Raw genomic sequence first — 23956 nt, 5'->3', positions numbered from 1 at the left:
AGAAAGCATACTGTTTATCTTTGTTTATCTCAGAGAGCTTTATGTTTCTTGCTCTTCATCGTCCTTTCTGTTATGTTTCTTTTTGTTTTTCTTCTAAAACTTCCTATCATTAATGAAATTCAAGTAATATCCATTCTAACCTTAAATTCATTGATTATCCATAGAAATTCTTAGTAAATCGATTAAAATAAAGAAGGAAAAATACTAAAGATGCGAACACATCAATAAGGCAAAATGGATAGCTTCTGGTTCAACTTAAGTGATGTTGCTAGCACTTTCTCTGGAGGCTTTGGACATACTTGAAGACTCCTCGACACCTCTTCTTCTAAATATTCCAAGCTATAATCAAAACCAGTCGAGCTCTATGAGAGCTTATTCCTTGAAATCCAGTTTGTAACACTGAATCCCTCACTAATCGAAGAACAAGGAACATCTAGGGTCTAGATGAGGTAAGCCAAAGGACTTTTCTTCCATACTAGATTAGCGTCTCCACAGAAAAATAGACAGTGCATGAGTGATTCTGGTGCTGACTTGCAGATTGGATATGTTGCCAGAGTGGATGAAAATCGCTGGTGGATGAGAAGCAGAATAGGATGCTTACCATGGAGGATTTTCATGCAAAGAGCAAAATCAGCTTCCATAAATGGCTCCAAACTGGCCTCTGTTGTATGAAGTTTGGACAAAATTCAATGGAAGTATGGTAAAATTGGTAAGCAATCTTATACCTTGATGCAACATCATATTTTTTGCTCTGTTCATCACCCATTGAATTATGTCTTCACCTTCTCCCGGGATTTTGGAGAGGATTCGCTGGAGCAATTTCTGGAGAAAAAAGATTTGCGATTAATGTTTGGTTCCACTATTTATTTGACAAAAACAGGTCTTTCACCCATAACAAATGGTAATTATCTGATAGTAGTGCCGCAGATGGTGGAACAGTAAAGGGGTAAGGAGGAAGGAGTCATAGTTCACTAAAGATTCAGATATCACCAAAACTTACTTTTCAACTAATGTCTTTTTTTACAACTCGCCTCCCTTTGAGAATACTTTACCAACCCCAAGAAGGTAAGATTCCTACTTCTGTTGTAAGGATAGAATTAAATCTGAAGTATTTACCTTTAAATATTCTAGAAAGAAGAGAGTTAGGCTGAGTCATGATTTTTCAGCATTGTTTACCCGAAAGAGCCAGGTTTTGAGCACTGACATCTTTGAAACCAAGCCCGCCTTCTTTTTAGTCCTAGTCATCTTATCGAAGTTGATCCACACCATTCGCCTTTCAGAGCGTTGCTACCCCCACCAGAGCTGGGTTAGAATACTATGAATTTCATTTAGCAAGCTGTCCGAAAGTTTAAAACATGACAAGAAGTAGATTGGTATGGCTTCACCAACTGCTCGGAGTAATACGTGTCTTTCTCTATTAGATAACAAGCACCTTTTCCATCGTATTTTCTTTTGAGAACCTTATCTTTGATTGAGTTGAAGATAATTTTTTTAGAGCGGTTGACAAGGGAAGGTAGACCCAAATATTTATCCTGTGAACCTATGTGAGAAATATTCAACTGGGCTGCTAGGAAAGTTCTAATCGGCACTGGAGTGTTATTACTGAAAAACAGGACCGATTTATTAAGATTAACTCTTTACCCACAAAAAACTCTCATAAGATTCCAATAATTCTAGAACAAAGGCACAACTATTTTTCAAAGTTTTACCGAATAGAATGGAATCATCAGCAAATAGCAAGTGATTTATAGTTGGGCATCTTCTGTTTATTTGAATTTTTTGAATGAGAATGTTTTACTCTGCTTTGTGTAGTAAGAAGAAAAGTCCTTCTGCACATAATAAAAAAAAGAAAAGGGGATAGAAGGTCACCTTAACGAAAGCCTCTATTTGGTTTAAAAAAATCATAGGGTTGACTAGGGGTGGCAAACGGGCCTAAACCCGTCGGGCCGGCTCGTGTAACCTGCCAAAAAAGGTGGCTGGGCTGAAAAATTGAGACCACCATACATCAAAAGCCCACTTAACCTGCACCGTTTAAACCGCGGATTTTGGCGGGGCGGGGCGGGCTTCCCTGTCGGGCTCAGGATTTTTTTAAAGATGTTCTAATTTAGTGTTTTGGATTATGTTTTACGTTTGATTGATTATATTCTAAACTTATAGATGTTTAATTATATGTTTTGGACAAATATATATTTTACTTTGGACAATATTGGTTTTATTATTTTGTTTCAAAAAACTTGGTTTATGATTATGTTTATTACATATTTATAATTATAAAGACTTTAATGTTTGTGAATTTAGAAATTATAATTTTTTGATTTTTTAGAAATTATATATATTATTTAATACTTAATAGTAAAAAAAAAAAGGAGATTTGACGGGTTTGGTCCGTCAGCCCACCAGCCCACTGTTAAGCGAGGCGGGGTGAGGTTTCAAGACTGCCTCATTAGGCAGGGCGGGGCAGGCCAGCCCGCCAAAAGGCTTGCTTTTGGCAGGGTGGAGCGAGTTTCCCCGCTTGCCACCCTTAGGGTTGACCTTCCACAACAGAATAAGAAACGGTTGTCGTCAATTTATGAATCCAGTCAATAAATCTCAATTTAAAGCTTAACTTCTCCTTAAAATTGTTATATGATTCCATGATTGTTAGAATTTAAATATTTAGTTAGAGTTAAAACTTTAAATTTGTAGTAAAGTTTAAATTTAAAAATTTAAATACCAAAATACCATCACATAACAATTTAAAATTTAAAACTTTAAATAACTTTTGTATAACAAACAAAATATTTTATTTAATTTGTGCCTATTAACTAAAGAGTTAGAATTTAAAAACTTTAAAAACATTAATAACAAAAATATATGAATAAATGTTTGAATTATTATTTTAAATAATAAATTGAAATTAAAATTTTAAATTATAAATTAATTTTCACTGAATAATTATTATTATTTTTGTTATAGTGTTAAAAAAAATATTAGATCATGCCTAATATAATCTAACATATGACAACACAATATACTATGTGTTGTCCTAATTTTTTTCCTTCTCTTTTTTTTCTTCTAGTGCCGTTCTCTTCTCCGTTTCTTTTTTGAAATACATCTTCTTTCTCTTCAAGCTAACGTCGCTCAAACTATACATATTTGTGATGAATAATATGTCGTTAATCTCCTTTATACTCTATTTTTCCTTTTTTATTTTCTCTTTCTATTTTTATTCTATCTCTCCCCTATACTCCTACTCTTTGCTTTGCTTTCCTACTTCACCTATTTTGCAGATGCCCCATAGAGATGGAGTCATCATGCCTGCTGTACCTCCAATTTTTGAGTGCTAGTGGTGGGTTGGAGAAAGCATATTTCCCCTTTCATTTCACATGCATAAAAAATGAGGGGGTTCAATTCTATTTCATAGGGCCTTTCACGAATTGGATCTACATATTTTGGTAGCCATTTCTTTCCATGTATATTTTTTAAGAATTAATCATTTTTAAATAGGATAAAGTATTATTTTGATTCCTCAACATTTGGCACAAATTCTAATTTAGTTCTTAATATTTTAAAAATTCTATTTCAGTCCCAAACAGTTTTAAATGGGTTTAATATTGTCACACAGTTAAATTTGACCTGAATAATTAGCATATTTAAGAGCCAAGATAATGTTCGATTTTAGTACATAAATAAAATTGACATACTAATGATTACTAATGTAAACATTTTTTCGTTAATTATTCAAGTCAAATTTAATGGTATGACAATATTGAATCCGTTTGAAATTTTATGGGATTGAAATAGAATGTTTGAAATGTTAGGAACTAGATTTGGATTTAACTCAAATATTGAGGACCAAAATAATACTTCATTCTTTTTAAATATTTATGTAAATAAAAAAACCGAGTTTCTAGCAACCAAAATATAAATGCTGAAACTAAACTATAGCTCAATTGGATAGTTTTTTGTTGGAACCTCTGTAATGATTGTTATTGCAGTCGAATCAAATACAAATGTGAATGTAGTTATAAAAGACGCTTTGAAACTCAAGTAAGTAAATATTATAAATATTCATTTATATATGAGCTATAGAGTATAAAAGTTAGAGTCTGTAAAGCTAAAACTTATTTTTTGTTACCTAAGTTGGGCCTAAGGATAATAATTGTTCCAAACATGCCTCTCTTGAGAGCACATTAGCCTAACATGGTCGAATCTCAATAAAATCCAAGTCAAATTTTGCCTAAATTCGAAACAGATTTATTAGGATCCTTACTAGATTTTTCACCATCTACTATAATTGAATAGCATGAAATTAAGTCTGAAATAGTTTGATGAGGTGTATGTGTGGATTATTTTTGAAAATTACAAGGTCTGATTCTTGATGGTTCATGTACAATTGGTTCATGAATGTTGTATGAAAAAGGGTCAATGAAAGAAATGTTGTGATTCCTTATCGTTGACACTGATTTGTGTGACAAATTATGATCATCAAATTGAATGGAAAAATATGCTCATAGAACTTAATATCTCTTGATAAGAAAACTTTTCTAAACTTGAGATCATACAATAGGTATTCTTTCACTCTTTCCTTATGTCCCAAGAAAACACGTTTTCCAAGCTATTTGCATCTTGTCATCGCAAGTTCAGGCTCATTGACAAACATGCGCTTGACTTCAGGGATGGTGTGACTTAACACCCATACCTTTCTCACTTTACTGCATGGATGCATGCATGTGGTAAATAGTATAGAAGTTTGTTAGAATTAGTTATGTTAGCATATTTATGATTAGTTAGTTAGTTACTCTTTGAAGCTATATATAAATAGACCAACTTGTACCAGAAGAAGTTAGTTTAATCACATTTTTCATTTATGCGCTTTTCTCACATTGAGAATTGGCACAGAGCTTTCTCTCTAAATCCAAGTTCTTGAATATCTCTCCTTGATGCCTTGGCATTATTAGCAAATTTTATATATCTTTTTAAGTAGTTTTCTTAAGTTTAATTTGACGTTCTTATGTTTTTAATGAAGTTTTTATAACTAATCATATATTTGGAGTTGTTTTAGAATTATTGTGTATTCAAGATTATTTTTAAAGTAATCAGAAGAAGAGAAATAAACAATGAAGACACAAGATTAAACTCGCAGAAAAACGGGTACTGGACACCCAAGAAGTACCAAACGGGCACCCAGCACCCAACTCACCAAGTCCAGCACCCAAATGGGCACCCAACTCCAAGAAATCCAAAGCTCAACGCCCGAGGTGGAAGCTTAGTGCTTTTGACAGAAAAAATGAAGACTGGCACCTGACTTTGGGGGATGACGCTACCGCCAAGTGAATTTTCACTCCCAAGGGTCCAAATTTCATCGAAGTCTGGCACCAATGTCTCAAGTCCAGCGACAGACCCATGATCCTCTCCCAGGAAGCTCTAATTTAGCCCAAAGATTCAAGATTTGAATTATTAGTTATTAGTAACTTCTTCTACAAAGATCAAATTTAGTTTTAATTTAGATTTGAATTATTGTTTTAGTTATCTTATCCTTCCAAAGATAAGATTATATTTAGTTTTTGGATTTGAATTCTAGGATAGGATTTAGGATATAAATAAGTGAACGATGGTTCACAGAAGAGATCTCACAGAATCTAGCATCCATCATCTCATTCAGTAGCTTTTGTTTATCATGAGTAACTAACTCTCTTTTGTTAAGGGTTAGGAGCTCTGTTTGATTTTTATGGATTAGTAATGTAATTGTTTCTTTTATTTTGATTATGCATTGATACGTTTTCAAGATTGAGTCTCGTTCTTCATCTTTAATGGTTAGAATTACTGAAAAATATTATAATTCTTTCTTGGATTCTGTTATTACTTTGGAAAATTTAATATTGGAATTAGCTTGAAACTCTTTCTCATGATTTTTCAACTTGACTAGAAATAGTATTTGGAAAGTTGTGCAATGTTAAATCGAGATTGTGCTTAATCTCTTTTCTTAATTAATTGACTAAGAAATTGGTGATTAAATAAGTTAAAGATAAATTGAATTGCCAAGGAATTAGAATTTGAATATATATGATTTGTCGTGAAAGTATCTTGCATGAATCAAAGTAAATAAACATGAGTATTTCCTTTTCTGAAAGTTAAATATCTCTGAAGCCTTTAACATCTTTATTCATTGTTTACTTCTTTAAATTCATAAGCATTCATTCATTCACACCAAACATCCTCCTTTACTGTTCTTTATTATTTCAAGATTCACATCATTCCTCTTGCAAAGATTTGATTGATCTAATTAGAAGATTCAATTAGAAGTTGCTTGCTTAATCTTTTAATTCTCGTGAAAATGATATTTACTCACCGTGATATTACTTGAAGCGATTTAGTGCACTTGCCAACATTTGGCCGTATCTAGTTTTTGGCTCATCAAGCTTTTGGTGCCGTTGCGGGGATTAACTGAGATTGACAACATACATCGGGTTGAATTACTAAATTAGATTTTTGTTTTAATTTATTTTATTTTCTTTTATTATTCCTTTTATTCTTCTCTATTTCACACGGTGTATTCTATTTCTTTTCTTGTTTTTGTGCATGTAAAGGAGAGAAGATTGCACAGTCTTTGATCCTGAAATAAACATAATACTTGCACAATTAAGGAAGAAAGCAAGGGCTAGGAGAGAAGTGGAAGAGAGAATGGCAGAGGAGAACAACAATGTGAGAAGGACCCTTGGTGATTACACCACACCCACTACTGATAGCTGTGGAAGTAGCATAGTGAGACCCACAGTTCAAGCTAACAGTCTAAAACCCTCACTAATGCAATTGGTACAGCAAGACCAATTCAATAGTGGATCTCAAGAGGATCCTAATATGCATATAGCTAGTTTTTTGCAGCTATATGACACAGTAAAGAGTAATGGAGTTAGCTTTGAAGCCATCTGGCTACGACTATTTCCGTTTTCTTTGAGAGACAAAGCCAAGCAGTGGCTCCAAGTTCAACCTCTGGATAGCATAACATCATGGGAGGATTTATTTAACAAATTTCTAACTAAATATTTTTCACCCCAAAAGTTGGCTCGATTAAGGAATGATATAAACTCCTTTTCCCAAAGGAAGGTGAATCACTCTATGAAGCTTGAGAAAAATACAAAGAGATATTGAGAAAGTGCCCATACCATGTCTTTCCCAAGTGGCTCCAAATCCAAACTTTTTATGATGGAGTCTCTCAAGCCTCGAGAACCATGACTGACTCATCAGCAGGAGGTTCATTACACAGAAAGACACCTAAAGAAGCATTGGAGTTGATTGAAATAGTGGCAGCCAACAATTTCATGTATTCATCCGAAAGGACCACTAAAAAGCATGTGATGGCATTAGACATCATGGATACAATTCTAGTACAAAATAGAATTATGTCTCAACAACTTTCCTCACTCACAAACAACTAGAACAGAGGAAAGTTTCAGCCATTAGAACACAAGCCACATGTGACTTTTGTGGAGGGGCACATCTGAGTAGGGGGTGTGAACTATGTAAGGAAGTCTATTCATCCACTAAGCAAGTAAATTTCATGGGACATTTCTCAAGGCCAGAGAACGACCCATTCTCAAAAACTTATAACCCTAGCTAAAAGAATCATCCTAATTTTGGTTGGAGAAATCAATGACAAAGGAACGTCAATATTTCATACCAATAGCAAGCCAACCCTCAAAAACCATCACCTCTTGAGTAGGCCATAGAGAAACTTTCCCAATGCACGATCTCGTTTGTGCAAAAAACCCAAAGCTTCATGCAAGAAATAAGAGCAAACTTCAAAATTCAAGAAGCTTCCATTAGAAAATCTAGAGGTGCATGTGAGGCAAATTGCTAAGCAATTGGCAAAGAAGCTAGCAAATTCCTTTCCAAGTGACACAGTACCAAATCCTAGAGAGGAATGCAAGACTATCTCCATAAGGAGTAGAAGAATGGTTAACAAGGAGGTTCCCAAGGAGAATGAGAAAAAACCCGAAGAGCATTCAGAAGAGTAAAATAGGGAGAAACTAGAGGTAGATAACACTCCTACACCAACAGGAATCAAGAAAGAGAATGTAGGGCTTATGAACCTAGAATTTCATATCCTCAAAGGCTATAGAAGTAGAATCAGGAGAAGCAATTCTCCAAATTTCTAGAAGTGTTTAAGAAGCTGCAAATTAAGATTCCTTTTGCAGAAGCCTTAGAACAAATTCCGCTCTACGCTAAGTTCATGAAGGAACTAATGTTCAAGAAAAGTATTCTCAAGGAGGATGAAACAGTGATTCCTGTAATGACCCAATTTCTGGTAGGTCCGGATCACTGCCAGTTGATGCGTGAGCATCTTATACCCATTTTTTGCTTATTTTATAGTTAAAATTAGTTAGAATTTAGTAAGTTTAATTATATTTTAGTGTTAAAATCCTCTTTGGATGTCACTTTGAGTTATTTTGGTATTTTTATTATTCCAGGTGAAATTCGGGCCAATTTGGCAGAGTTTTGTGCAAAAAAAGAGGAAGAAAGTGGATGCTGTCAACCTTGACCTCCTTGCACTCCAACGAGCATAACTTGAGCTATAGAGGTCCAATTGATGCGATTCTAACAATGTTAAAAAGAAAACTTCCAGATATTTCCAACGGTATATAATAGTCTATACTTTTTATCTGAAATCACTGCCTTGAAGGGCGCTAAACGCGGAGCCTAGCGTTTAGCACCCAGGAAAACAGAACCGAATGGGAACTCACTGCCAATTTTGGCGCTGAATGCCAGAAGTGCGGGTCAACCTCACCCAAAGGAGTATCTTTAGCTAGATTTAACTTTTAATTATTGTATTTTATCTCTTTTTGGTTATTTTTATTTACAAACAAAATCTTTTAGGTTTAAAATTTATTATTTCATTTTAGTTTCAAACCAAAATTAGGTTAGATACAAAAGGGAAAAGATTTAGCCCTTAGGGCTCACTTCTCCCGGGGGGGGGGGGGATCTTCTCACTTCCTCACTTTCACACTTTTCAGAACCCTTGTTTTCTCTGTAAGTCATGAGCCACTAAACCTCCTTGGTTAAGGTTAGGAGCTCTGTTTATTTCTATGGATTAAGATTATAGCTTTTCTATTTTAATTAATGTATTGTTTCAGTTTCAAAGATTGCTTTCGTTCTTCATCTTATGAATCTGGGTAGAACGACAGTATAACCCTTATTCTATATGTGTTCTTGTGATTCTTGAAAGAGTTATCTCCCTTGAACAACAACTTGAAAGCAAATTCCTCCTAAATTGCTAGTTACTTGAACTAATCGGGATACATGACATATAATCCTCTTAGCTTTGGGTAATTAGGGTTTTTGTGGCCATAAACTAGAATTGAACTTAACTCTCTAATCTACATTAAGTGACCAAGATATTGGCGGTTGATTTGGGTTAGATGAGACTAAATCACTAAGACATTAGGGTTTAGTCAATTACTGTTTGCCATGAAATGAATCCTGCATGATTAAAATAGTTGGTAAGAAAACTTAATCCGGATGAATAAACAACTCCAAAACCTTAACTTCTTTCTCCTATAGATTTCACCTCACTTTTATTGTTTGCTTCCTTACTTTCTAAATTTCTGTTTAATGCATTTTATAACCCTCAAAACACAATTTTCTGCTTGCCTGACTAAGTGAGTCATTCGACCATTGTTGCTCAGTCCATCAATCTTCGTGGGATCGACCCTCACTCACTTGAGGTATTACTTAGTACGACCTAGTGCACTTGCTGGTTAGTTTGGGGTATTCAAAATTCCGCATCAAGTTTTTGGCGCCGTTGCCGGAGATTGACTGTGATTGACAACTAACCGTTGTTTGACTCCCTAGATTAGGAATTTTTTGTTTTAATTTTTTTATTTGTTTTGTTCTTCAAATTTTAGAAAATATTGTCCTATTTTAGTTAAATTTTTTCTCTTAATTTTTAAAATCAAGTTTGGTGTCCCCCGAGTTTCTTTATTTTTTTCCGTCAATTTGTTTTTGAATTTGTTGCTTATTTTTCTTTGCTTTTCTATTTACCACATAGTGCGTTTAATTCTATTTGGTGTTTTGTTCTAAGGAAAATAATGGAGAGAGATCATATAGGTTACTACTCACACCCAAGGAGTGATTCAAATTACTATGGATGGAGGAATTATCCGAACTTTGGTTGGAAAAGTCAAGACCAAAGAAACTTCAGTGCTCCATATTCCATCTATCAAGAACCATCATCTCCTCACTCATATAAAGAACCACCACCTCTCTATCCATATCAAGAACCATCATCTTCTTGTTCATATCAATAACCATCACCTCCTTATTCGTACCAAGAACCATCACCTCTTGATCTTTCCTGCCAAGAGCTGCAGCAAACAATAGATAAAATTTTGCAAAAATTTTCAACCTCGTCCCCTGCTTACTCATATAAAAAACCTTCACCATCGGAGCTTGCTTTAGCACAACTCTCTCAAAATCCACAAAATCCATTCCACACTCCACAAAACCCCTTTCAAAATACACAAAATTCATTTCACAACCTACAAAACTCCTTTCATACCCCTAATTCACCCTCGACACAACGCCAAAGTATCCACAAAATCCTTTCAAACCTTCATCTCTGGAGCTGGCTGCAAAACATCTCTCTCAAGATGTCAACATCTACGTTCAAGAGTCTACGATCTCAAGAAGAAATCTAAAAGTACAAATGGCCTAGATGACACAGTCTCTTGCTGAGGGAAAGGCCATGAGCTTGAAGAGTGGAATAGTGCTTAGCAAGAATGAAGGTCAACTTGAGGTGACAAAGGAGGAGTTAAAAGTGCAAGTGCAAGATCAAGAGGTCCCTGTACTAAGTGAAATTCCAATGAAGAAGGAGGTAGTGAAGGCATACAAGCCTAGGATTCCATATCCGCAGAGGCTACAAGAGGTGGCAAAAGAACATGCAAAGTCCCTCTCAAAAGAATCATTGCAAACTCATACAAAAAGGGAGAGTAACCAAGGGAGTCTGTACTTTAATCATGGTTACAAAGGTTCCTGATGATGTGAATGGTTTTTGACCTTGGTTCGGTTGAACCGAAGAAAAGAAAGTAGTTTAATACGTGTTGGTTTATGGTTAGCTAAACCTAATGATATATCTATACTTTTCTTTAATTAATTCTAATGAATAATTAAAGATATGGTGTTTATGATGTTTGTTAGAATAGTGTGGAGAAAGGAAAGGAAAACCATGACTTTATAATGGAGAAAAAACCAGTTTGATTATGAAAGGATGGAGTTTGTTTGGTGCGATTTTCAGCTTAGGATACGCTTTTATCTTTCACGGTATATCTATTCTTTTCACTTATCAAGTCTAAATCTGCCTTATAATTTTATGATGAGGTGATTGTCAGATATTTATCGAATTTTTCATCACAGAATTTATGAGAATAACTCTGTGGAGAATCAGGGTGTTGCAATTCCCACCAAGGAGTTTATTCAAAGGAAACTATCACAGAAGCTAAAAGATCCCGAAAGTTTCCAAATTCCTTGTACAATTGGGGATGTCACCATAGAAAAGGTTCTTTGTGATTTAGGGGCAAGTATTAATTTGATACTCCTGTCTATGATAAGGAAGCTACAAATTGAAGAAGTAAAGGCAATAAGAATATTCTTGCAACTAGCCAACAAATCAATAAAGTTTTCACACGGGATAGTAAAAAAAATGCATTAGTCAAAGTTGAAAAGTTCATCTTTCCTGCTGACTTCGTGATCCTTGACATGGAATAAGATGAAAATGCTTCCATTATCTTAGGAAGACCTTTCTTAGGCATCGGATGGACTCTCATAGACGTCCAAAAAAGTGAGCTAACAATAAGGGTGCATGATGAATAAATGGTTTTCAATATCTTCAAAGTCATGCATCATACTAGTGAATCAGAAAGCTGTATGAGGATTGATCTAATTGACTCTTTCGTCCAAGAAATTGTTGATAAAAGAGCCCTTGAGGACTCTCTACAGCACATGTTCTGAAGCGGAAAAAGAGTTAGAGGATGCACATTTAATGAAGGAAGGCACTGGAAGAAGGTGCTATGAAGCGATCCAACTTCCAACCTAGCGGAACTATGCGTCAAGCTAGTGACGTTAAAAGAGCACTTGTTGGGAGGCAACCTCACCATGGTCAGTATCCCTTCCTTCTCTTTTTCATTAAAGTATTTGCTCTTTCCTCTCTTTGTCATTAAAGTCCTTTGCTTTAAATTATTTTTTCTTTCTTTATTCTCTTTTTCATTTAAATATTTTTCAGTTAGAAAAAAATTGAATGGGTGGCACCCAGCGCCCAAAGAGGGTGCGTAGCACCTTCGATGGCAATTTGAAGGCTGGTGCCTAACTTCATGTTTGGGCACCCAGTGCCCATGAGTTGAGGATGCTTAGGAAACCATATATATATATAGGCGCCTAGCGCTCAGTGCCCTGGATTCAAGCCTAGTGCCTTCGGTGGAATCTTGAAGGGGTCGCCTGACTTCAGGGTTGGCGCCCAGTGCTAGGCAAAATATATCCCTGGATGACTCCCCCTCGCTTACGGTGATGCATTTCCTCCAATTACTTGTAATTCTTGTCTTTGTTATTAATTTTTAACTTTAAGTAATAAGTTTTTCAAATATTTTACATGCATATTTACCTTTTATTTTTGCTTTACAACTACCACCATGAATTATTTGTCTTCCCAAGGTTCATCATCATGCATGCATGATACATCACTTTATGCAAACAACTAGCGTGCATACACATTACTCTTCCTAATTTTTGCTTGTTATAATTCACATGCATGCAAGCATGTAGCCACACATTACCTCTATGAATATACTCTTTCAACTTTCAAGGTTTTTAATTTTGTTATTTAACTTTTATTTTACACAAATTCTCTCTGCATACATGCACACCACACACACCATCTTCAATTTACAACCACACAATTCACACTTCACTACACTATAAATGCACATACACACTACACATATATCATACACTCATTCTTTACGTTCATCTTCTTCTTTATTCACTTCACTTCATATTTTATTCTCTCCTCACTCACTTATACGTCCAAACTCTTAGTTTGGTATTGGAAGTGTTTTGCATACTGTGAGGTATTATTTCAAGGAATCAATATGTCTTTATTCAAAAAGAGAAAAGAAAAGAAACCAGCCACTCCTTCATATGACACAAACCGGTTCCAATCCAAGCTTCATCAAGACCAATATAGCATGTGGACGGTGGATAAAACTGTCATCCCCAATGTAAGATTCGACTTGAAATCAGATGAATATCTAGGTATTCAAGCTGAAATTTCATGGAGGAAGTGGAGCATCTTGGCCAGTCCACCGAGGAGGATGCGGCTCAGATTAGTTCATTAATTCTATGCCAATATTTGGATGACGCTTGAGGAAGAAACCCAAGAACCCGAAGAGCCCACCTTCATGAGCTATGTCCGAGGTCAACCCATTGACTTTGGACCTCGAAATACCCGAATGGTTCTCTGCTTCCCTTCTCAACCTTACTCTTCCAATTTTGATTATTATGATTATGAAGTAAGGATGAGAAATGACAAAAGGGAATACATTATGCTCCGTGATATATGTGTCCCAGGGACTCAACAGAAGCTTGATGCCAAGGGAGCACTGAATCAATTAAGGAGGACTGAACTTTTCCCTGTTGCTAAAGAACGGTTGGATTTTATCCAACATTCTATTATTCCTACCTCCAATAATTTTGAAGTAACGGTGGATAGAGCAGTCCTAATCCACTCTAACATGACTAGGAAAGAAGTTAGGGTGAAGAATTTCATTCCTACGCACATATGAGCCATGGATTAAAGTGAAAACTCAAGAGAAATACTTGGATTTCCGGGTATCATCCATCGTCTTTGTCAAGCTGCTGGAGTGTCCGTTGAGCAAGACACCCCTATTAAACGTGCAAGGCCATTCTTCGTGGCAATGATAGAAAAATCAGCTAGAAGGTACCATAGAGAAGCCCAAGGAGATGAGCCACAACAGCAGCCTCTTTCACCTCCCGCACCTGTGCCTTAAGCGGAACTAGTCAACCTTAAGCTCAAGAAGTTGACATGCAAAATTTCTATTGAGAATTTCAACAATTTTAGTTGGACATGACTAAAAGAATAAAATATCTCTGTATTGTCGCCCATAGGACGCACCCACAACAAGTTCCCTTCTTTGAAATAATGGATCAAATATGGGAACACAATAGAAAAGAGGAGAAAGCTCGGAGGCAATGGGAACAAGCACGTGAAAGACAAAGAATTTGGCGTGCTAGAAGTCCAAAGGTGGAAATAGAGACGAAAAACGAGGATGATGATGATGAAGAGTGAATGTTGGAAATTTTAATTTTTTTGTGGTTAGTTATTTTCTTTTCTTTTCTTTTTCTTATTTTTTCTTTTTTCTTTCTTTTTTATTTTGCATCACATTTTTGTTTTCTTTATGAGTCTTATTTAATTAAACTTGTTTGCTTGTTCTCCCAGTAAATTACTTATGTAAAAAGGGAGTATCTAAATGAAAAGAATTAATGAATAAAAAGGAGATTAAAATAAAAGTGGTGGCTCATAGAAATATGTGATTACATTAATGGACTCAAGGTATATGGATGAAACTGGCGGAAAGAGAGCCAAAATTTTCAAAAACAAAATTCTAGAGAAATATTATGAGAATCTAACGTCCAACCCTTAAACCAGTGATATTTTTTTTTTAAAAAAGAGGGGGGGGAGGGGGAGATCGAAAATAAAAGAATAATAAGGTTTTGAGCACCAATGACTAGAGCTCAATTATGTGTCTATGGTGGTTTTGTATCGAGGAGAAACTTGGGTAAATAAATTCGAGGGGTGCCTCATCACCCGATAATTTAACCCAACTGGCTCGAGATTATTGATTGAAAACCTATATTAAGAGTTGCCTTTAGATAAAGCATTTAGAGCCTAAAGAAGCTTTGGGCACTTATGTTTGGATGAATGAAAGGATTTTCTAGTTATGTGCTTGTAGTGTTAATTGTGTCGAAGAGAGGCTTGGGTGATTAGATCCGAGGGGTGCTTTATCACCCGATAATTTGAGCCAACTGGCTTAGAATTATAGATTAAAAATCTATACTAAGAGATACCTTGAGACAAAACACTTGGAGTCAAAATTTCAAGTATCTTCTTTGGATAAGAAAAAATTAAGACTTTTTGAAAAGTAAAATGTTTCCAAGGTCATAAAGATAATAAAAGATTCACATAATATAATCTGGATTAGAGTTTTTGAATATTCTTAACTCTTAGTAATTAGTATGCAAGATTCATCAAGATAAGAAAAGTCCACATGGGATCATAAGGATTATTATAAATCTCACTTTCTATTTTAAATATCCGACTTGGACTTAAATTGATAAACTCTTCAATTCTTATCACCAAGATAACTTCTACTTATTCATCTTTTTGTTTGAGGACAAGTAAAGTTTTAAGTTTGGTGTTATGATGTCTTGGCATCTTTAGTAATTTTTATATATCTTTTTAAGTAGTTTTCTTAGGTTTCATTCGAAGTTCTTATGTTTTTAATGAAGTTTTTATGACCAATCATATATTTGGAGTTGTTTTAGAATTATTGTGTATTCAAAATTATTTTTAAAGTAATCAAAAGAAAAGAAATAAATAAGGAAGGCACAAGATTGAACTCTTAGGAAAACGGGCACTGGATACCCAAGAATTACCAAACCAGCGCCCAGCGCCCAACTCACCAAGTACAGTGCCCAAATGGTAGGGGTGGCAAAGCGGGCTAGCCCGCCCCGTCCCGCCCCGCCCTGCCAAAGCCCGCCCAAATATGGGGCGAGCCGGCTCGCCCCGCCAAACTAATATGGGTTCAACTTGCTACCCCGCCCCGCCAAAGGGCGGATTGGCGGGTTGGCGGGCCGGCCCGCGTCTTTTTTTTTTTGAAATATTTTTTAACCAAATTTTTTTTATGATAAAATTCAATTTAACATATTAAGTACTAACGATTATTTTATTTTATTTTATAATAAAATTATTTCATCGAATTAGTTTTTTAATATATAAAGTAATATCTTAAATTAATTATTAATCCATACAAAGATTATCCATTGAGACAGAATTGTGTTACATTCCCACCATCAACTTCTATAGAGACAAAATTATCCATTGTAGAACTAACAACTCAACCTAAATAACACAAATACATAACAATATCTAAATCAGCAATAAATCAATAAGAAAATATTGAAATAGTAAAATTTCAAAACCATGAAAGAAGCTAAGCATCAGAATTCAGAACTGAACCATCAATAATCTTCAATAATGTTGCATCATTAGTCAGAACACATACACCAAGCATCACAGAAAGTAGCGAATTAAAAGTTAAAACTAAAGTTACATAGTTAATTGATATCCTTTCGGCCTTTCCTAGTACCCATTCGAAATCAAAGAATGCATGTCAAGTTATCAACTAGCACACACCCCACTGAGTCACTGACCAGTAAAACAAACCATCAATTGTAGGAATTGGATGTGTTGGATTTTATCAAAATGGGTGGGTCAAAAGCAAACCATCAATTTGTTTGGGTTAAAATGATACTAATAGAAGCCACACAAAGATAGGCAAGAAACAAGATGAACAACGTGTATTATTCACACTACAATGCTGATATGATGATATACTGATATGATGAGAGGGCTACTTCCCAACTCTCAAAATTCATAAACAAATTTCATAAACAAAATTTAAAAACAAACACCAGTAAAACAAATTTAAAACCCCAATCCACAGCAAAATTTTCAACAGCATGAAAGAAGCTGTCCACAACCACAGTCACAGTTCCTTACTTAAAAAAAAACAAAAAAAAAATAAAAATCTTCACTTACTGAATCACAGCCGTCGAGAGGCGGATGAAGAGAGAGGAGCGCCGCTGGGATCCGCCGGAACACAGAACCGCCGAGACAGCGTAGAGGCAACACGAGATAGCGCGTCAGGACTTCAATTTGGTGAGGAGTGACGAGATGAAACAACGACCGGCGACATGACTGACCAACGATGAGAGGCAGCTCAGAGAGAACAGAGAAGTGGAACTGGAGCGCGCCACCACGAACCGCGATGGTGTGATGTTGCACAGGGAGCTCAGGGAACTCCTGAACACAGCAAGGAGTGGGGATAGACGAGGGAGCTGAGCTGTTGAAGGCTGAAGCCGAGGGTCACTAGGTCAGGGTCCGTCTGAGGGTCTTACCGTCTCAGGGTCAGGGAAGGGACGAAGGGTTAGAGGGTTAGGGCCGGCTGTTTGGCAGAAGTGGGAATTGGGAAGCAGGAAGGAAAACCTAACTTTTTTTTATATATCATTTGTAAATTTACAAAAATACCCTTTAAAAAAAACAATATGATAGCTCGCCAGGCCAGCCCGCCCCGCCCCGCCTTAGCCCGCGGTTTTGGCGGATTTTTAAAATTTGGCGGGTTCAAAATCTCGTCCCGACGCGCCGTTTTTTGGTGGTTTTGGCGGTTTGACCCGGCGGGTTCGACCCGTTTTTCTACCCTACCAAATGGGCGACCAATTCCAAGGAATTCAAAGCCCAGCGCCCAAGGAGGAAGCCCAATACCTTCGACAAGAAAATGAAGGCTTGCACCTGACTTGGGGGGATGGCGCCTAGCACCAAGTGATCCATTTCATGGGCGCCTAACTTCAGGTGAATTGTCCACTCCCAGGGGTCCAAATTTCATCTGAGTCTGGCACCAATATTTTAAGTCCAGCGCTAGACCCATGATCCTCTCCCAAGAAGCTATAATTTAGCCCAAAGATTCAAAATTTGAATGATTAGTTATTAGTAACTTCTTCTAGAAACATAAGATTTAGTTTTAATTTATATTTGAATTATTATTTTAGTTATTATATCCTTCCAAAGATAAAATTAGACTTAGTTTTTGAATTTGAATTCTAGGATAGGATTTAGGATATAAATAAGTGAACGATAGTTCACAGAAGGGATCTCGCAGAATCTAGCATCCATCATCTCATTCATTAGCTTTTGTTTATCGTGAGTAACTAACTCTCTTTTGTTAAGGGTTAGGAGCTTTGCTTGATTTTCATGGATTGATAATGTGATTGTTTCTTATATTTTGATTTATGTATTGACACGTTTTCAAGATTGAGTCTCGTTTTTCATCTTTAATGGTTAGAAGTATTGAAAAATATTCTAATTCTCTCTTGGATACTATTATTACTTTGAAAAATTTAATATTGGGATTACCTTGAAACCCTTTCTCATGATTTTTCAACTTGACTAGGAATAGTATTTTGAAAGTTGTGTGATGTTAAATCAGGACTGTGCTTAATCTCTTTTCTTAATTAGTTGACCAAGGAATTGACGATTAAATATGTTAAAGTGAAATTGAATTACCAAGGAATTGGAATTTGATTATATATGATTTATCGTGAAAGTATCTTGCATGAATCAAAGTATATAAACGTGAGGATTTCCTTTTCTAAAAGTTAAATATTTCTGAAGCCTTTAAATCTTTGTTCACTATTTACTTCTTTAAATTTATAAGCATTCATTCATTCACACCAAACACTCTCCTTTACTTTTCTGTATTATTTCAAGATTCACATCATTCCTCTTGTAAAGGTTCGGTTGATCTAATTAGAAGATTCAATTAGTAGTTACTTCCTTATTTCTTTAATCTTCGTGGGAATAATATCTACTCATCATGATATTACTTGAAGTGATTTGGTGCACTTGCCAAGATTCGGCCGTATCAAGTTTTTGGCTCATCACCTCTGCAGCTCAAACCTCACTTTTCACATGGTGCGGTGAGCGTGGAAGCTAAAATCAGGGTCGAGAAGATTCAAATTGCAAGAGAGAAGTGATGGACACACATCTTTTACTTTAATCCTCATCTTTCTTCTTCTGATTTTGGTCATCATTGTTCTTCAGTCTTCATCCTTTTTTCTGCCAAGTTCTTCCTCTTCTCCTCACTCACATGATTGATTAATGAGATCATGATTACCTCACGAATTCACAAGTTTCTTGGTGATAATAATGATTTTTCGATCAATGAGTTTAGAGAAGAAGTTTTGAATCTTTATCATCAAAGATTCGTTGATTCATGGCCTCCGATCAGCGACAAGAGTTTTTAAAATATTTGCAAGCATGATGGATTAATTCAACATCATGCAATCTCAAAATGCCAGAAATAACATGAGTCTTTATTACTTACATCTTGATGAAAGTCCAAGATCACCTTTAATCTCCATGATCTTGACCTCTTCAAACTATCATAGTTGGGAATGAGCAATGTGGAGAGCATTGAAGTCAAAAAACAAGATAAAATTTCTTGATGGTTCAATAGCCAAAGCAGATTTGAATGATCCACTATATGAAGCATGTGATCGGTGCAACAATTACGTTGTTTCTTGGATAAATCTAGCTTTGAGTCCAGAGATCACTCAAAGTGTGATTTGGCATAATGTTGTAGCTGGTCTATGGCGAGACTTAAAGCACAAGTACTGCAGAGGTGATCTATTCAAGATTGCTGAACTTGATGATGAACTGAGCACAATTAAGTAAGGAGAGTGACGGAAGAAAATTGTCGGTAAAGAATTTCACAAAAATAATCGCGTTGCAAGTATAGATCTAAACTGACAATTAAACCTCAATCAAATTTAATTTGTTTGTCACTTAAGCAAACCCAATAAAATAACCGAAGTATTTAACCTCGGGTTGTCTCTCAAGGAATTGCAGGGAAGTGTACTTATAATTGGTTATGAGATTGTATCTTTTTGGATTTTTGAAATATGGAACAAGGAGTATAAATAGCAAGGAAATAAAATAATAATTAAGAAAAGTCCTAGCAAGGATTGATAATTGGAATTCCTATCCTCATTATCAATGTCAATTGTGATGGTAATTGTAAATTGTACTCACTTAGTTAACCTCTAACAAATGAAGAAAAGTCAAGTGAGCAATAATTAACTTAAGTTCACAAGCCCTAATCAAAGATTAGAGTTAGTGAAGCTCAAGGCAACTAGTAAGTTTCAATCACCAACCAACAAGAGACTTTGACAATTCAAGAGTCTCTAATTAATCAATTTAAGCTAAGAACATAAAAAGCTAATTTAAAATCCAACCAAGCATTTTATCAAACACTTGGAAGGTACAAAACAAAAGCATAGAAAAGTAACAAGAGAATGTAAATACTAAAACCAACAATTGCAAAATCAATAATAACGATTCACGGAAGAAGTAATAAACATGAAATACCTCAAATTGCATTAAAAGGGAAATCAAATCTAACATGAGAATTCATAAACTAAATTGGCAACATAAAGTAATCAACAAGGGAAATAAATAAACTAGAAAGTTAGAGCAATTAAAAGTAGAAGAGAAACTAAATTAAAATAAGATAGAATTCAGAAATTGAAAAGGAATAAAACTAAGAACCCTAAAACCTAGAGAGAGGAGAGAGCCTCTCTCTCTAGAAAATTACATCTAAAACCTAAAATTATGTGAATGAAAGTTGAATGAATGATTCCCCCACTCTGCAGCCTCAAATCTCTGTTTTCGGGCTTGGAACTGGGCCAAAAAGAACCCAGAAATTGCCCCCAGCATTTTCTGATACGTGCAGCACATGGCTCTGTCACGCGTACACGTCGTCCACGCGTACGCGTCGCTGAACTTTCGCAAGGTCACGCATACGCATTGCCTAACTGCATGGTAACTATAGCAAATTGCATATCATTTTGAAGCCCCGGATGTTATCTTTCCAACGCAACTGAAACCACATCATTCGGACCTTTGTAGCTCAAGTTATGATCGATTTAGTATGAAGAGGTCAGGCTTGACAGCTTAGCAATTCCTTCAATTTCTTGTATTCCTTCCACTTTTGCATGCTTCTTTTCCATCCTCTAAGCCATTCCTGCCCTATAAACCCTGAAAATACTTAACAAACATATCACGGTATCAAATGGTAATAAGAGAGGATTAAACATAGCAAGTTTAAGGCCAAAGAAGCATGTTTTCAATCATAGCACAAAATTAGGAAGGAAAAAGTAAAACATGCGAATTCTTTGAATAAGTGTGAGAATAGTGGATAAAATCCACTCAATTAAGCACAAGATAAACCCTCAAAATAGGGTTTATCAGAGAGCTCATAGTCACCACATACTTCACCAAAATTTGGGAAGAACTCGACAATCTGAAGCTGATTCCTCCATGTGTAGTATGTGGAGCCAATAACTGTACATGCATTTTGGAAACAGTAAGAAAATATAGAGAAGATGCATATGTTTTGCGGTTCTTGAAAGGATTAAATAAAGCATGTGAGGTCTTGATGGTGGATAAATGCCGGTTAAGAATTTCTGAAAAGTATTTTCTAAAACAGCGTTGCAAGTACAGCGATAACCGACGAAATTTCCACTATCAATTTCGAATGTGTCACAATTAATAATAAATAACCGGGAGTAGAATCCCGGATCGTTTCCCTAAGAGTTGATACAAGATGCAAATTATTGGTCAGAATTTTCCTGAATATTTTTGAAATTGAGAACGGAAAAATAAATAGCTAGAAATTAAAGCAATGGATAACTAGCAAGAGTTGATAATTAATCAAAATAAAAGGCCTTGGTTATGGGAGAGAATTAGAATTTCTATCCTTGTTGTCTTTCCCAAGCGTAATGATAAAGGTTCATTGCTTCCACTTAGTTATCCTCTAGCAATTGAAGGAAAGTTAAGTGGGCGTTACTAACTCTAGCTCACAAGTCCTAGTCACTTCATAGGAAAGGACTAGAGTTGGTGAGATTTGAGCTAGCCAGCAATTTTTAATTACATATTAATACTTGGGTATAACAATACAAGGGGTTCCAATTACTCAACCCCCAACCAAGTTGGGAAATTTACCCCATTATCATGAATGCCATTTTCACAAACACATGGTGGGTGTAAATAAAAGACATGATAATTATGAGAAATTAATTAAATCAAAATTAGAACTAATAATAATTAACAATGATCAAACAAGTAATAAAAATAAACATAAAAATAATTCAATGTATTAATAAAATTCAAGAGTAACAAGATCCAAACATGAATTCAGTAACCAAATGGAAAAGAGTATTAAGGGAATTAAAGAAGAAACTAGAAATAAAATGACATGGAATGAAGGTAGCAGCAGCTCTCTCAAGACCCAATTTGAAAATAAAAAAAAGAATGCCAAAACCTAGAGAAAAGTAGGAGTTTCTCTCACTAGAATTCAAAACTAATCAAAACTAAGATAAAGTGAAAAGTGTCTTCCGTCTCAGCTCAATCCTAGCCTCTAGTCTGCACTTTTGGGATTGAAACTGGGTCCAAATCAGCCCAAAAATCGCCCCCAGGGAGTTCTGATAATTACTGCACATAATGCTCGTCACGCGTACACGTCAGCCATGCGCGGGAGTCGCCTCCAGCTTCTCAAATCTTCAAATTCATGTGTTCCTTCCACTTTAGCATGCTTCCTCTTCATCCTTGATGAGCGGATAATTTATACGCTTTTTGGCATTGTTTTTAGTATGTTTTCAGTATATTTTAGTTAGTTTTTATTATATTTTTATTAGTTTTTAAATAAAAATCATATTTCTAAACTTTACTATGAGTTTGTGTGTTTTTCTGTGATTTCAGGTATTTTCTGGCTGAAATTGAGGGACCTGAGCAAAAATATGATTCAGAGGCTGAAAAAGGACCGCAGATGCTGTTGGATTCTGACCTCCCTGCATTCGAAGTAAATTTTCTGGAGCTACAGAAGCCCAATTGGCGCGCTCTCAATTGCGTTGGAAAGTAGACATCCTGGACTTTCTAGCAATATATAATAGTTCATACTTTTCTTGAGATTTGATGGCCCAAACTGGCGTTCCAAGTCAGCATAGAAATTCTGGCGTCAAAACGCCAGAACTGGCATAAAAGCTGGAGTTAAACGCCCAAATTAGCACAAAAGCTGGCGTTTAACTCCAAGAAAAGTCTCTACATGTGAAAGCTTCAATGCTCAGTCCAAGCACATACCAAGTGGACCCCGGAAGTGGATTTCTACAATAACTATTCTAGCGTACTCATTTTCTGTAACCCTAGATCACTAGTTTATTATAAAAACTACTTTTAGTGATTCATCTTGTACCTCATGACACTCTACACGTTTCATATTGTATCTTCTACGGCATGAGTCTCTAAACCCCATGGTTGGGGGTGAGGAGCTCTGCTGTGTTTTGATGAATTAATGCAATTACTACTGTTTTCCATTCAATCACGCTTGCTTCTATTCTAAGATATTCATTCGTACTTCAACTTGATGAATGTAATGATCCGTGACACTCATCACCATTCTCAACCTATGAACGCGTGCCTGACAACCACCTCCGTTCTACCTTAGATTGAGTGCGTATCTCTTAGCCTCCTGGTTCAGATCAGAGTCTTCGTGGTATAAGCTAGAATCAATTGGCAGCATTCTTGAGATCCGAAATGTCTAAACCTTGTCTGTGGTATTCTAAGTAGAATCTGGGATAGGATGACTGTGACGAGCATCAAACTCACAAGTGCTGGGCGTAGTGACAGACGCAAAAGGATCAATGGATCCTATTCCAGCATGAGTGAGAACCGACAGATGATTAGCCGTGCGGTGACAGTGCATTTGGACCATTTTCACTGAGAGGATGGATGGTAGCCATTGACAACGGTGATCCACCAACATACAGCTTGCCATGGAAGGAGCCTTGCGTGCATGAAGAAGAAGACAGTAGGAAAGCAGAAATTCAGAAGACAAAGCATCTCCAAAACCTCAACCTGTTCTCCATTACTGCATAACAAGTATTTATTTCATGTTCTTTTACTTTTTACAATTAAATCTGAGAATTATTGATATCCTGACTAAGAGTTACAAGATAACCATAGCTTGCTTCAAGCCGACAATCTCCGTGGGATCGACCCTTACTCACGTAAGGTATT

Source organism: Arachis hypogaea, chromosome 20, assembly GCF_003086295.3.
Source record: "Arachis hypogaea cultivar Tifrunner chromosome 20, arahy.Tifrunner.gnm2.J5K5, whole genome shotgun sequence".
Taxonomy (NCBI): Eukaryota; Viridiplantae; Streptophyta; class Magnoliopsida; order Fabales; family Fabaceae; genus Arachis; species Arachis hypogaea.
This window is presented reverse-complemented; position numbering follows the sequence as displayed.